This window comes from Lactuca serriola, chromosome 5 (genome assembly GCF_051521515.1).
Source record: "Lactuca serriola cultivar US96UC23 chromosome 5, Lser_US96UC23_V15, whole genome shotgun sequence".
NCBI lineage: Eukaryota > Viridiplantae > Streptophyta > Magnoliopsida > Asterales > Asteraceae > Lactuca > Lactuca serriola.
This window is the reverse complement of record NC_136412.1, coordinates 64655184-64672670: the sequence shown is the minus strand read 5'-3', so window position 1 is coordinate 64672670 and position 17487 is coordinate 64655184.

Genomic DNA, 17487 nt, shown 5'->3' with positions numbered 1-17487 from the left:
TTATGGAATGACGGCTCAATAAATATCAGTTAATGCGGAATAACCCTAATCGTAAACTCTTTCACAGAAAAGATGTGTATCGATTACACAGCCTCCTGCTCTGATACCAATTGTTGAGTTATAAAAACTATTTGATCAATTAGATCTTCGTAACATGTAAGTAAAGAACGTAAAAAGCAAGGAAATAAAACACAAGTATGGATCACAATGAGTCGAATGATTAGATTACTCAATCCTTAGCAGAGCTCGACTAAGAACTTCCGCTGTAGAGGACTTCTAGGGTTACAAAACAAGAACGATGAATATACTTGAAAATACTTCTCTAATCGTTTCTAATCATTACGTTCTAGGATGCATGCAAGCATCTATTTATAATAAACCCTACAAAACTCACGGATGGACAGGCCCATACCGGAGATAAACATTGGACTAGCTAACGAGCCCAATAGACGCAACACAATACTGGACCTAACAAGATCAAAGACGAAGCATATTATGTCGAACGTCTGGAAGAGGTGAGAGTAAAAGCGAAAGTTTTGTCATTGGTGGCAAGAGGAGAAGGAGATGAAGATGGAACTTATCAGATTTGGTCGTTAGGATCTGATGATGACGAAATGTGTAATCCTACACATGGCGCAATGTATGCAAAGTTTGAGGATGAAGATGAAGAGAACGTTACTGGTCATTGTTTCATGACGAAAAGTGGAGACAAATCACCAATGACCATGAAGGTACGTTCTATACTTCAATCTTTTAATATTCCTTTGAATTCTTATGATTCTGAATTGACTGCTTTTGATGACATTGTTGCTTATTTTGATAATTTGGTTATCTCTGCTAGTATTGAGGCTAAGAAATGTAGTACTCAGTTACTACAGGTACATAAGCAGTTGGATTCGAAGAAAATGAAAGTAGAATATATTGAGTTACAAATAACTAATCTCATGTGTGATAGGGACAATTTGAATAATGATGTTCGCATGTTATTAGCTCAAAGAAACATATATTGTAATTCAGCTAAGAGACTATATGCAAAATTAACTGCTTTACACCACTCTTTTGATATAAGCAAAGAGCAACATAGGAAGTTATTACCATTCTTAGCTTTTGAAAGAGAAAAGATTGATTGTGTGTCTTATGATTGCGAAAAGACAATAGCTGAGTTTGATAAAGTTCCTGATAATAGATTTGCTTATGGAATTGTAAAAATAGATGAAGTTTTGGATGATAATGAATTAGTTGACATTGTGAATGAAACCTTAACCAAGAATGAACAAATAAAGATTTTGAAAAGGATTGAGAATTTGAAATCTAACTGTCAATCTAATTTTGCTGATATTGAAGATAATTCTAATAATATTAGCAAAATTAGTGAAATTGAGGAAGAAGAATCTATCGATTGTTCTCAGTTATCTGTCATTAATGTCACATCTTTGGGTAAAGGAAAAGAAAAATATAATGATTCATTGGAAAAGACTGACACTGACTAACCCTCAACTTTGAAAGTTTGTAATGATAGCCATGTAAGTGTCAGAGATAGTCAAATTGACAACAGTGATGATTAGAAGGATGATGTCGAAATTTCGAAAGAAACAACCACAAAAAAAAGATGTTTCGAAAGAAAATGAAATACCAAGAGTTGTCGTTGATCAGGCGTATGGTGAAACAGAAGATTTCGACAAAGTGATGAAAGAAAAAGGTGCTCATTATCTAGAAACACATTCAGTTGTGTATCCAAATTTCAAATGTACAGACGAAGTTATCTTTCCAAACCAGGTGTTTGTCACAACTGGGAATGTTGATTACATCAAACTGGAATTAAACAAATTGGTCGAAGAAGATAATAAGCAAACATCGAATGAAGGTTTCTTTTCTAATCAAAACACTATTAAAAAAATCTTACCAAGAATTCATACACATTTCAAAGACAAAAACCACAAAAAATGGGTTGCAAAAACAGGAATTTCAAAGAAACAAGTTGATGTTGAAATTGTGATTTCAAATGATAAAATAAACTCACAAGAGTTTAAAGAGAAAATTGACAAGTTATCAAAAGAAAATGGAATTTCAAAGAGACAAGCTCGAAAAAAAAGTTTTTTGGCAAATTGTTGAGTCTCGAAAGAAACAAAACAATTTGACAAAGAAAACAACTGAAAAGACAGTATCTAAAAAGGTTAAGACAAAATCATCATCAAATTCAGTTAATAAGAAAAATCTCGCTCTGTCTAAAAAGAATGGGTCTCAATCAACATCATAAAATGATTTTTTGAAAACCAAAAATAACGAAACAAAGTTTTTGTCACAAAATCATAATCGAAAATTGAAAGGAAAGGAGTTTTCAAAATCTCAATCATTCAAGAAGTTTCATTCTACTACTCAAACAAGAAATCCAAGTATTTTCAATGATGATTTTTCAAACATTTCAATCCCAAAACAACTCACCATATTTTCAACATCGAAATCATACACAACAACGTTTTGAGTCAAAAGTGAAAATAAAAGAGTTGAACAATTTCAATCAAAACGAAATGTTAAATACACACCCAGCAACCAAATTTTCCTAATCCTCCTACTAAACAAGCTTTCAAAGTCTTATATACCAAGGGTCGATCAAATGTGCAAAACATACATTGGCTTGAAGGAAAAGGGAAATCTTATCAAACAGGAAAATTCTCTTAACAACAAATCAAAAATTCTTATGAGAAATATTTGAAAGAAATGTCGAATGTCAGTTCATCATCAAAAGATTCGACATCTTCAGTCAATGCATGGCGTCCTGTTTAGAAAGATAAGACAACAAGGCCACAAACTGAGAAGAAAAATGTGAAAGTCAGTGAAAGTCCTAAACTTTCGAAATGTTATATTTCTGAGCCTTTACCAAATGAAGTGGACTTAATTGATAGTGTCAAATCTAAAGTTCATAATTGGATCTTAGGTTCTTCATTTCATAATGTGTTTCAAACTAATCATAAATGACCCAACAGCCTTGGGTACCTAAATTTTTTCACTGATTGCAGATTTTATGTGATGAGCAATATGATGAAAAATGGTATATCGATAGTGGTTGCTCTCGTCACATGACTTAAAGGAAAGAAAATTTATGTGATTTTCGAAGATTGGAGAATGAAAAAGTTGTAAAGTTTGGTAACAACCAAAAGTGTCAAGTTAAAGGATATGGTAAAGTAACAAATGGGAAATTCGATGTCAATCATGTTGCTTATGTCGAATGTATTCAACATAATTTGATAAGTGTTTCACAAGTTGTTGTGGGCACTAGCAATCAAGTGGTGTTCAATGACGAAGGAAGTATAATTTCAAATGTCAACACAAACGATGTTTTACTTAAATCCAAACGACACGGAGATATGTTCACTCTCGATATCAACCCCATAATTGGAATACCCTCAGTGCGTTTATTTTTGAAAGCTTCATTAAATGTTAGTTGGCTTTGGCATCGGCGCCTTTCACAATTGAACTTTTGAAATCTTAATAAATTAGTGGTGAATGATCTTGTCCGGGGTTTACCTATTTTAAAATTTGACAATGATACTTTATGTGTAGCTTGCGAACAAGGGAAACAACATCGACAAGGACATCCAATTGTAATTGATTCGAAAATTGTTGAACCATTGGAACTTCTTCACATTGATCTTTGTGGACCATCGACTGTTGAAACTCTCATTAAGAAACGGTACATTTTGGTTATTGTTGATGATTTTTCTCGATTTACTTGGGTTTATTTTCTTAGGTTAAAATCTGAAGTTGCTCAAGTCATGATTGATTTTATCAAGAAAATCGAAACAAGTTTGAAGAAGAAAGTTCGAAAAATCAAGAGTGATAATGGGTCCGAATTTAAGAATAATGTTCTTGATTCATTTTTAACTGAACAAGGAATTATGCATAATTTTTCTTCACCATACACACCTCAACAGAATGGTGTTGTAGAAAGGCGGAATAGTTCTCTTTGTGAAGCAGCAAGAACGATGCTCACATATGCGAATCTTCCTCAATATCTCTGGGCTGAAGCAGCCTCTACTGCATGTTTTACACAGAATAGATCATTTATTCATCGAAATTCAATATTACTTCATATGAAATTATCAATAACCGAAAACCTAATGTCAAATTATTTCATGTTTTTGGCTGCAAGTGATTTATCATGAATCTCAAGGATAATATTTCGAAATTTCAGTCCGAAGCCGACGAAAGAATTTTCTCGAGTTATTCTCATAATTCGGTTGCATATCGAGTGTAACATCCCAAAAATCAAGGCCAAAAAATTCATTTTTAATTAAGTAATTCATAACATAGTTTACCAGACATTGCCAATGTCATATCAATTTATAAAAACCATAACAACGTGTCTGAAAACCATATCATCGAAAGTAATAAAAATCATAGTACAATCCCAGAAAACTCCATGCGGAAATCATGTGAGTGTGTGTGTGATGCGTTGCTACACCGCCGGCTCCTTCCCTTTGGACGAAGAGGTACCTGAAAGAAAAACTGAAACCATAAGCACAAAGCTCAGTGAGTTCCCCCATCATACCACATACCAAACAATCACATAGTCTACATACTGTCGGGCAATTCTGGGGTGCCCAACCTACCCGATATGGCCATTCTGGGGTGCTGACTTACCCGTGTCAAGCCGTTCTGGGGTGCTGACCTACCCATCGGTCCTAACAATCGAACCTCAGGGACTATTCCACCCCTTACTGCTACTATCACATATATCATAACGTAAACATACTATCAGACATATCTGGGGTATCCGAGCTACTCTTCGGTCCTAGCAACCGAACTTGGGGACTATTCCCCTCCTACTACCACTATCACATATAACATATCATGCCAGCATATAAACATATCATAACATACTGTCAGACATATCTGAGGTGTCCGACCTACCCTTCGGTCTTATCAACCGAACTTGGGGACTATTCTCCCCCTACTACCACTATCACATATAAACATATCAGGTAGTAGCAAACCTAGATGAATATTACAAAGACAATCATCTAACATACAACTCCTACTAGTGGGTTGGCATTGTGGCCGTAGACCCACCACTACTGGAAGGTAACTCACCTTGATGTTGTGTAGCGTCTGGACTGTCCTCGGCGTGAAGGTCGGCTCTCCTCGACTCCTCAATCCCTACACGACAATCCTCAAGTCATCAAATAGAACATATGACCCTAACCAGGTTCAATACCATAACCAGTCAAAGTCAACATCGAGTTGACCTGACTCGCCGAGTTGACCCGCCAACTCACCGAGTCCATACTCCAATAATATGATACAACCCCGACTCCGCTCGTCGAGTCTAGCAAGAACTCGACAGGTTCTTCTTCCTTCAAACTATCGGGACCATCTTCATCCGACTCACCGAGTTCTTCCTTGAACTCGGCGAGTTCATCTCCCTCATAAGAACATGTCCAGTCTATAACTCGTCGAGTCCATCTTCAAAGGTTGGGAGATTGCCTTGGACTCGTTGAGTCTGTTCATACACTCATCGAGTCCCATGGTTCTCAGGTCCTTTTTCGCGTCTAAACATCTACGGGACTTCCCTCTCTAACAACTGGTTCATTCGCAGAATGGATTTGGTGGTCATTACGCCTCGACTCGCCGAGTCCATCCTTGACCATTACTATACAATCGATTTAAATGGGTCTTAACACATCAAAACCATAGATCTGGCCTCCTAATGTCCATTTTATACATAAAGTTCCAAACTTGGTGCACATGCATGGGGTTTTTTGCTCAAAAATCCATAAAAGGTGCTTTACAATGTGCATGGGGATCTCATGGTCATAGAGTTGGCACCTTTATGCCATGAGACCCCTCCAATAACTCAGATCTGAAAGTAGAACTCCATGAATCACTTCACAAATCCGGAAATGGCTTAGAAAGCCCTAAATGCACCCAAAATCTAAGCCCTAAAGATGAACAACCAAAAGAAAGACCAAAACAGGGGGAATTTACCTTGATTGAGCTGAAGATGGAATGAGATCTCTGGATCTACAAGCCCCAACTCGAATTCCCAAGCTTCCCCTTCCTTCCAAGCTTCACAACCACCTAAAAGCACCAAAAATGGCCTTAGATCACTCAAAGTGGCTAGGGTTTCGATAAGAGGTGTTCTGGGAGCATAAGGGACAATGGAGGTTGCAATAAGGCATTTAAATAGGGTGCAAACCTCAGACTTAGGGTTTCCCTCAAACAGCACCTACTCGTCGAGTCAGTCTCTCGACTCGTCGAGTAGGTCACTTAAAATGCCCGCGAATCACGTCCCTACTCGACGAGTTGGGCCTCCAACTCATCGAGTCCCAGAGAAAATATAGAAATGCTTTAAATTAAATGTGTACCAGGAATCAGGTGTTACAAATCTCCCCCACTTATTCTAGAATTCGTCCTCGAAGTCTGTTGCTTGATCCTGAAAAAGCTCGGGGTAATGCTCCCTCATCTCGTCCTCCGGCTCCCAGGTCCATTTTGAGCCCTTGTGGTGCTGCCACTTCACCTTTACCAGTTCCACTTTCTTGTTCCCCAGATTATTTGACTTCCTGTCGAGGATCGCAACTGGCCACTCGATGTAGTTCAGGTTGTCATCAACCTGAATATCCTCTAAAGGCACCAATGCCGAATCGTCCACCAAACAGTTCTGTAATTGGGAGACGTGAAAGGTGCTATGAATCTGACTGAGTTCGGCTGGCAGATCCAGCCTATATGCTACCCTGACCACCCGGGCTATAACCCTGAAGGGTCCAATATACCTGGGGCCCAGCTTGCCCCACTTCCTGAATCGAATGACGCCCTTCCATGGCGACACCTTAAGGAGCACCATATCCCCGACATGGAGTCATAGGTCTGACCGTTGCTTGTTGGCATAAGTTTTCTGCCGACTCTGAGCAGCCTGAAGTCTGCTCTGAACCTGCTTGGTCTACTCCGTAGTCTTGAGTACCACTTTGGTACTCCCCATGACTCTCTTTCCCACTTCTCCCCAGCATATCGGGGTCTTGCACTTCCTCCCATACAACATACCGAAAGGAGGACAGTCGATACTCGCATGATAGCTATTGTTGTAGGAGAACTCCACCAACGGGAGGTAAGTATCCCAACTACCTCCGAAGTATAAAACACACGCCCGCAGCATATCCTCCAGAGTCTGGATGGTCCGCTCGCTCTGACCATCTGTCTGCAGGTGAAAGGCGGTGCTAAAATGCAGTCGAGTACCCAACTCGTCATGAAACTTCTTCCAAAACCTGGAAGTGAACCTTACGTCCCTGTCTGAAATCACCGAAACTGGCACCCCATGCCGCGCCACTATCTCCTAGATGTAGATGTCGGCCAACTTTTCGGCTGAAATACTCTCCTGAATCGGAATAAAATGGGCGCTCTTGGTCAATCGATCAATGATGACCCAGATCGAATCCACCCCTCGCACGGTCCTGGGAAGCTTCGTAATGAAGTTCATAGTGATATCCTCCCACTTCCACAGCGGGATATCCAACGACTACACCTTTCCGTGAGGTCTCTGGTGCTCAGCCTTGACCTTCCTGCAGGTCAGGCACCTCTCCACAAACCAAGCTATGTCCCTCTTCATGCAGGGCCACCAATAATCGAGACGAAGATCCCTATACATCTTCATCGCCCAGGGATAGATGGAGATCCTGGATTTGTGCGCCTCTGCCATCAGTACCTGGCATACGCCTCCATGATATAGGACCCACACCCTACGGTGAAGAGTCAACAATCCCCGACTATCATAGTCGAGGGAGGAAATCTGGCCCACAATTCGCTCGCTCTTCCGATGTTCCTCCTTTATGGCCTCCTTTTGGGCCTCCCAGATCTGCTCCAACAACGGAGTCACAAATGTCATCCTCAGACAGATATCCCTGATCGGCGCTGCCTTGTGGCTAAGTGCATCGGCCACGACATTGGCCTTCCCTGGGTGGTAGAGGATCTCGCAATCATAATCCTTTACCACATCAAGCCACCGACGCTGCCTCATATTCAGATTTGGCTGGTCCATGAGATACCTCAGGCTCTTGTGGTCCGTGTAAATGGTACAACGAACCCCATAGAGGTAATGACGCCAAATCTTGAGGGCGAAAACAACAGCCCCCAACTCCAAATCATGTGTTGGATAATTCGCCCCGTGAGGCTTCAGCTGCCTCGAAGCGTAAGCTATAACATGCCCCCTATGCACCAATACTGCGCCCAAGCCTGAGATGGATGCATCGCAGTATACCACAAAGTCCTCCATGCCCTATGGCAGAGCTAAGATTGGCGCCTCACACAATCTCCGTCTCAACGTCTCAAATGCGGCCTGCTGCTCAGGCCCCCAGCGAAAGACCATGGCTTTCCTCGTCAACCAGTTCAGGGGCACGACTATCTTGGAGAAGTACAGAATAAACCTCCGATAGTAGCGTGCTAGTCCCAGGAAGCTCCGAGTCTCATATGGAGACCTCGGAACCTCCCACCTCATCACGGCCTCCACCTTCGCCGGGTCAACCGAAATCCTGTTGTGGTTGACAAGGTGCCCGAGAAACTGCACCTCGCGCAACTAGAACTCACACTTGGCAAACTTAGCATACAAGTTCTCTCTCCTCAATGTACTCAGAACCTCCCGCAAGTACTCCTCATGCTGCTCTCGTGTCTTGGAATAAACCAAGATGTCATCAATGAAAACTATCGCAGACCGATCCAACATCGGTCTGCACACGCGGTTCATGAGATCCATGAACGCGGTAGGAGCATTGGTGAGCCCGAAAGGCATCACCACGAACTCATAGTGGCCATAGCATGTCCGGAACGCAGTCTTCTGCACATCCTCCTCTCTGAACCTCATCTGATGATATCCTGAACGCAGATCAATCTTGGAGAACCAAGATGCTCCCTGTAGCTGGTCAAAGTGGTTATCAATCCTCGGGAGTGGGTAACGGTTCTTCACCGTTACCTTATTCGACTCCTGGTAGTCTATACACTCATTGAGTCCCATGGTTCTCAGGTCCTTTTTCGCGTCTAAACATCTACGAGACTTCCCTCCCTAACAACTGGTCCATTCGCAGAATGGATTTGGTGGTCATTACACCTCGACTCGTCGAGTCCCAAGAACAACTCGGCAAGTCCATCCTTGACCATTACTATACAGTCGATTTAAATGGGTCTTAACACATCAAAACCATAGACCTGGCCTCCTAATGTCCATTTTATACGTAAAGTTCCAAACTTGGTGCATGTGCATGGGTTTTTTAGCTCAAAAATCCATAAAAGGTGATTTACAATGTGCATGGGGCTCTCATGGCTATAGAGTTGGCACTTTTATGCCATGAGACCCCTCCAATAACTCAGATCTGAAAGTAGAACTCCATGAATCACTTCACAAATCCGGAAATGGCTTAGAAAGCCCTAAATGCACCCAAAATCTAAGCCCTAAAGATGAACAACCAAAAGAAAGACCAAAACATGGGGCATTTACCTTGATTGAGCTGAATATGGAATAAGATCTATGGATCTACAAGCCCCAGATCGAATTCCCAAGCTTCCCCTTCCTTCCAAGCTTCACAACCACCCAAAAGAACCAAAAATGGCCTTAGATCGTTCAAAGCGGCTAGGTGGGGTTTCGATAAGAGGTGTTTTGGGAGCATAAGGGACAATGGAGGCTGCAATAAGGCGTTTAAATAGGGTGAAAACCCTCGGATTTAGGGTTTCCCTCAAACAGCACCTACTCGCCGAGTCAGTCTCCCGACTCGTCGAGTAGGTCACTTAAAATGCCCACAGATCACGACCCTACTCGATGAGTTGGGCCTCCAACTCGTCGAGTCCTAGAGAAAATACAGAAATGCTTTAAATTAAATATGTACCGGGAATCATGTGTTACATCGAGTATTAAATAAGCGAACTCGGAAAATTAAAGAAACATTCAATCTAACTTTCGATGATCATTATATCAAACAAGTTGAAAAGTTTTTTTGAACAAAAACCAATTATTAATGAATCAAAAGATGAATCTGAGAGTATTAATTCGTCTGATTTTGATTTTGATTTAATTTTTGGTATTCCAGATAGGGTTGCTGAAGCTGAAATCAATGCCGAGGATAATCAACTTCCTGAATCATCAAAGCATTCTGACCTTTCAACACTTACTCAAGAAGCTGATGAAGTAAATTCGACATCTCATTCTCCTTAAATTCGCGAAAGTATGCCAAATGATCAAGTAGAGGGGGAGCACTTGTATTCGAATTCTCGTGTTAGGGGGAGCATTCTTTCGAGGGGGAGAATAGGAGAATGAATGATAATGTCGAGGGGAGCGACCTGAAAATGAAACTGTCGAGGGGGAGCTTAATATGTCGAATAATAATAATCAAAATGAAATTTTTCATGATTTAAATGACAATTTTTCTATTATAGGTTCGGAGAATGATGAAATGTTCGAAGATGCTCCATTGGATTTTGATCCAGCATCTCCACCTTTGGAAAAATGGACAAGAAAACACCCAAAGGAACAAGTTCTTGGTGATCTTCAAGATGGAGTTCTTACAAGAGCTCAACTTCGTGCTAAAAATGAGGTACTCAACATTCATCAAGAATTTCGTATGTTCAATGTCTTTTATTTCGAAAATTGAACCAAAAACAGTCAAGATTGCTATGGAAGATCCTGATTAACTTTCAAATTCCAAAACTTAAGGGCAAATTTTGAAACTTTTCAAAACAATTAGATCAAATTTGAAAATCAATTAAAGTAATCACATAATTTGACCTAATCTTATAATTTTGGCAAGATAAACACAAATCAAATTTTTACAAATAATTAATTTATCATATAATCTAGTAATTATCTTAAAATTTGACAATTATCCTTCAATTAGATGAGGATATCAATTACCATATCATGAAATTCAAATTTTAACAATTAAAACAACTTATGGTAATTATCCTAATCTAATTTTGGCCAAAAAATCCAGAAATAATCCATCAGACTTGACACCACCTCGTGGTCATTAGGCAGAAAGCAAAAACGAAAATTTTCCAGCTTTGAACAATTCACATTAGCATCACATATAACAGAAAAACGACATAGTCTCTGATACCACTGATGGGTTTTGAGCACTACAACATTCATATGGTGTACATGCAACCCTAATGCTTTGGATCTAGGTTTTTCTCAAGTTATACATGCAAACAATCATCCAAAGCATAAACCCTAAGACTAACGTACCAATTTCGAAATTCATATGTAAAATAGGGTTTGAAACCTTACCTCACTTGTTATGTAGCAACAACAAGAACTCATTGACCTTTGAAAGCTTAGTGCCCCTAGTGTTGCACCTCTAATGGAGTCACAAACACTTAATTCAAAGGAAGACTTGGAGAGGGAGGGGTTTCGGCTAGGGTTTCTCACAAAAACTCATGGGGGGATGGGGGGCCAAAATACTTATGTTAGGAGGGTTTATATAGTTGAGGCTATTAGGGTTTTCAGGTTGAAACCCTAATTCCCTTGCTTAGGCCTTAAGCAATCCATGAACCCACATATGACAGGGTCGTGGACGAAAACTCTATGGGCTTTCCATAGATGTTTGTCCACCCCATATCAATAAGGTCCATTAGCCCAAACTATAATTATTACTGATTTACATAATCAGTCCTTCCATTATTAATCGGTTCCCTTAATCCCAAAATTAATACTAGATTAATTTCTGATTAATTACTAATTAATAATATGATTTCCAAATAATATATTAATCTTGTAATATATTAATAAAATCATTCTGGATACCAATTTATTATTCATATAATAAAGCCTACTCTCTCTCTCTCTCTCCACTTGTCATCCTATCAAGTTGCATAAGTGAAGGCAACCCAAAACCACACTCATAATCAAATCAAGTACATACCAAAAATAGTTATGGGATTAGACACTTAATCCAACAAAAATGATGTCAATTTACCATATAATCTTTTGGCATAATTACAGTAGATATTTCTTTGTTTTAACAATATTTTAACATCTACGCTTAAACTATCCCTATCACACATCAGATTCATTATTTGCATATTTAAGTATTCTATTTTCACTTTCTTTGATTCCAACATCCTCTGAGTTTCTAAGAGTTGTGTGTTCGACTTCTTAGCATCATTACTAGCAGAAATAAGTAGATCATTAACATAAGTAATAGCTGCATCAAACTCAGATAGAATCGAATCATATGCACTAGAAGGAATATTTAAAGTTTGTAAAAGATAACGTACCTGAGAAGTCATTGGTGATTTGTGTGAAGATGTCGAAACAAAGCACTTCCTAATTATTTTCTCTTCCTCAAGCATCGTGAACATAGCCCCGTGTGTAGGGTTTTGCATCTCATCGTCTTCAGAACCAGATTACCAAATTTGGTATCTACCATCTTCTTCATCTACACCTTTGGCCACCAGAGACAATCCCTTCGACTTTGCACATACCTATTCCAACATTTTAACGTAATAAGATTCATCTTTAACCTTGTTCTTCTTCTCTTCTCGCTTTCGCAACATACAATCACTGGCCATATGATTCACCCCATTGCAGTAATGGTAATCGAATCCATATTTGCCTTTCAATTTTTTCTCTTTCTTCTCTTCCTCAGCATAAACTTCCTTTTTCTCAACCTTCTTCTCTGCATTCCCAGACTTTCCAGCAAAACTTCCCTTCACATCATTTGTTTTCGACTTTGCATTAAACGACTTCTTGAAAAATTTATTTACTCGATTGTTCGAGTAAAATGCAACAGCTTCATCATCATAGTTTACTATTAGACCTTCATCATCCAAATCTTCCTTCTCTGCAGCCTCTTTCTCAGCTTCCCTTCCAGTAACTTTCGAAACCAAAGCAAGCGGACCACCCAGACTGATCTTCGCTTCTTCAGCTATTTCATTTACTTCAGATTCATGAGTTTTCAACAGATTGTATAGATCATTTAGAGATAAATAATCGAAGCTTTGCTGAGTCTTCATCATCAGACTAACATTTCGCCACTCTTTGCGAAGCCCCATAATGAATGTGAGATTAAACTCCATTGTTGATCTGGTTATCCCATATCGATTGCACTTGTATATGAGCTCATTCAGACGATCATATTACAATTTGATGGATTCACCTTCTTTATGTTTAAGTTCTCTTAATTCCACCAGACAGTGTTTAACTGAATTGATTTTTGTCTTTTCACTTCCTTGATAATTTTCCTTTAAAGTATCCTAAATATCTTTAGCATTTTTACAGCTACAAATGTAATTGTAAACAACAGGAGGAAGAGCACCTCTGAGTTCTCTCATACACTTCTTTTCATTCTTCAACAATCTTTCAGTTTGTTCATTAACATTTTGATTGTTGGAAGAAGTACCGATACTCTGAATAGCAGGAGGTGGACGAACATCACCGATAATACACTTCCAAAGTTCTTCATCAATTCCGTTTAAGTAATCCTCCACACGATTAGCCCACTGATCGTAGTACTCGGGAATCAGCATCGAAATCTTCGTTGATGAACCAAGGAGATGAGAGTAAGAAGTCATCGTGTTCATGCTGAAGTTCGTCATTGTTGTACGTACATTTTTTTAAAAAGCTCAAATCTGAATGAGATCAAACAGCTAAAACACTCAGAATTCACTAATCGAACACTCAATTTAACAACTAGAACGCGGAATCAACTCACAGCAGAAGATCTAAGATAATTTTCTGAAGCAAAAGAGCGGAAAATTGAAATCTAGAACGAGACTCAAAACTTTTGCAAAATCTCAGAAAATCAGAACAATTCTGTATGAATCTTGCTCTGATACCAAAGGTAGTTGCAATGAAATCGAGTATGAATTACGAGATCAGAGTAGAGTATGGATGATGAACACAAGATCTAAATAATATCTGATTGGCTCAATTATGCTTTTAGTGAGTACATAGAGTTTAGACAAAAATTACGAAAGTTCTCTTCTATCTCTAGTACACTTCCCATATTTATAGGGAACATAAAAGCACACAAAAAATACAAGGGACTTTACATCAAAGCTTCGAAACAAAAATGCTCTTATAATAACATTACAAACTATTCGACATCTACAACCATCATTTGATCAACCAATTCACTCTCCCGCTAGCTTCTACTTTCCTACAATAATTCATACCGATCTTCGCCGCCATTTAACCGATCGTCGGACGATAGACAATCTTGATCTAAATATGTCACCGAAAGACTAATTAGAAGACGAGTATTCAGAGGAAGACCCATTGCTTTAGTGTGTTTTTTATGTATTAAGTTGTATTTCTAGATATTAAGTCGTGTCTGTCGGTGTTAAATCATGTTTGTCATGGTTTGAATTATTAAATCGTGTTTTTAGGTATTTTATATTTTAATTTATTGTAATTTTTTTTAATTTAACATGAAATGGTTGTGTTTTAAAAAATATAATTGATATTATATTAATTGTTTGTGGTTTAAAAAAATAATATTTGTTTAATATTTATGCACAAAAAATGTTTCTATATTAAAATAAAATAATTTAATTAAATTAGAAAAAGGAAATAAAAAATTGGAGTCGAGCAGTGTTATCACTCCCTATCAAATGTTAAGATTAGGTGCTAAATGATCGAAAATGAAAATGAGATGACACTCCAAAATTTAACATGACAAGGTGTTAGAAGTGTTATTATTCTCCTTAGCCTAATAAGTTTCTTCAAAATGTGAACGTATGATGTCGATCTCGCTTTGGATCTTGAGTTTTGGTTGAAAGATAATCAAATATATTCATTTTAAATAAAACTTATACATTTATTTTGGATGAGAAAAACGTGATGTTACACTATTGTACTCGGTAAGTAGTCCTTTAAAAAACATGTATTTTTCCACATTAAAATCATTTAAATAGTCTATTTCAACATACGTTTTTAACAAATATTTGAATTTGAATTTCATACAAAACGAATATCAAGGAGACCCATTTACGAAAAAGTCAATTTTTAGTTTAGATAATGGAGTTTTCTATTTAAGTTTAACAATAAGATATTAGTATTTAAATGTTGATTGATGTTATTACTTATAGATACGTTTCTTAAATAAAGTTAATTAAAAAACGTAAATTCTACATTATGTAATAAAAAATTGAAACGATTTTAGCGTGTGATGTGAGGCTACTGAATAATGGCCACTAAAATATCAGAACAAGCCAAGGAAATAAATTAAAAGTATATATTCACACATGAGACCTCTAACTCACCTAACAACTAGACTCTTATACAAAAACAATAACAATGATTTATTTTATTAGTAAAATCAATAAAATTATATCATACTTTAGGGAAAATGTAGAAAAAGTAATTTATTATAGGTAATTAATGAAAAAAACATCATACTGATTCCATATTTGACTACCTAAAGTCTCATATTATTTCAATACATACGCTAAAATTTCATCTATTGAACGCAAAAACCTTAAATGAACTTAACTTATTATAGACATTTTATACGAAATTAAACGGTTCTAAAAAAATTCAAACTAATGGATGTAAAATTAATATAATATTAAAAAAAAAAATCGGATTATTAACTTATAGTATATTATGTTTTTTCTATAATTTACCTTATATTTTAAACACATCATATTCAAATATTGGACTATTAATCGTAGTATTTCTTTTGAGTCCATTTCCAATATGATGTGAACGTTATGATGATTGCAATTACCCCCTCATTGTTTACTAGTCCTACTGTATAACCCCCAATTCTTGAAAATCGAATTGTAAAAACAAATCCAACTGAATTATATTTTGGTGAGCTATAATTAGTTTAGTTTGGAATATTCGAATCAATGTTAACCAAATAATGTGAAATACACTTGATCATATCGGATCAAACATATCCATTCAAACAAAAACCTAATTTTACTTGTACGAAGTTTCAACCATATTTCATATTTTCTTTAGTTTAAACGAGAAAAATATATTTTTATGTCTTTTCGTTATGCATACGTGTGTTACTTTATCTTTTTAATAATTGATGTTATTAAAAAAAATAAAAAAATCTTTCAGCAACTCGTTATCTACTTCAGAAAAATTGATTTTTTTGCTATAAAGAATTAGAATTGTAATAACTGATGTTATTAAAAAAAATTGTAACTAAATTATCAAACAAGAGACAATTGATTACGTGAGTATGTGACTTGAAAATGCATCCAAAAACCTTTTACATGATTTTCGCTTGATACAACTTTATATTTCCATTTAGTATGGTAAAAGTCCACAAAACGACACATTAGTCCCCCACGCAATCCATTTAACAAAATAAGAATCTATAATTAAGGTGTTCAATATCAATCTAATTATAAACTATGTTACAAGGAGAAATAAATTTTTAACCAAACTTTTTAATTATAAAATTACTAATATATTGGAAGCTTATATTGTAAAAGATGTCAAAGTCACACCAATAAACATCAAAATTAAATGGGAAAATGACTCTTGAGGGTAATTAACTTTTGCGTTTGTACTCATTTGGTCCTTTTTTTTGTATTTAATATACCATCGAACTTGTTGTTTGCGTTCACCATAACTCTTTTGACCGGCTTTTGACCTGTGATAGCTGGTCAAAGGGTTATGATGAACACAAACAACAAGTTCGATGATATATTAAGTACAAAAAAAGGAAAGAGACCAAACGAGAACGAACTCAACAATTGGTTACCTTCCTGAGTCATTTTTCCCGAAAAGTTAAATGAAATTAAAGTTACAAAATTATCAAAGAGTGCAACCTTCTTTGGCTATAACGTATATGAAAAGCGTTTCAAAGGGGTAACCTTGTTAAAACATGGTCTATGTTATGCTTACTGTGGTTAGCTGTTAACACCTCTCTGCAAAAGGATATGATTGTGTGTGAGAGGTATATTTATTAGCATAAACGTTTACCTCAATGTATATTATGGTGATGTGTCTACAAAAGCAGCATGATATGGTACATATTGATGTTGTATCTTATCCCATGAATTTGATCTTAAAGCTAAGTAAACTCAAAAATCACAGCACTTGTGATTCCACTCGTTTGTAGACTTGTCTAGAATCCATGATACGATAAATCATTTGATTGGAAATGTAAATGTAGTCATGAAATGTGTCTGCTTAGTTAAGATTCCCCTAATAAATATTTAAGTGCATTACAAAGTTGTACATGTATGAATAATGTTCTTTCGTGGGTTATGTTTTGAAGAGAAACAAGAATGAATTTCATAAAGTCACTAATATCAGTAGGAGATGACGTGCGATTTGCTGTAAATGAGTAAAGGGAAAATGAAGGGTAACCAACTGTTGCATTTGTTCTCATTTGGTCCCTTTTTTTGTACTCAATATACCATCGAACTTGTTGTTTTTGTTCACCATAACCCTTTGACCAGCTATCACAGGTCAAAAGTCGGTCAAAAGGGTTATGGTGAACACAAACAACAAGTTCGATGGTATATTGAATACAAAAAAAGGAA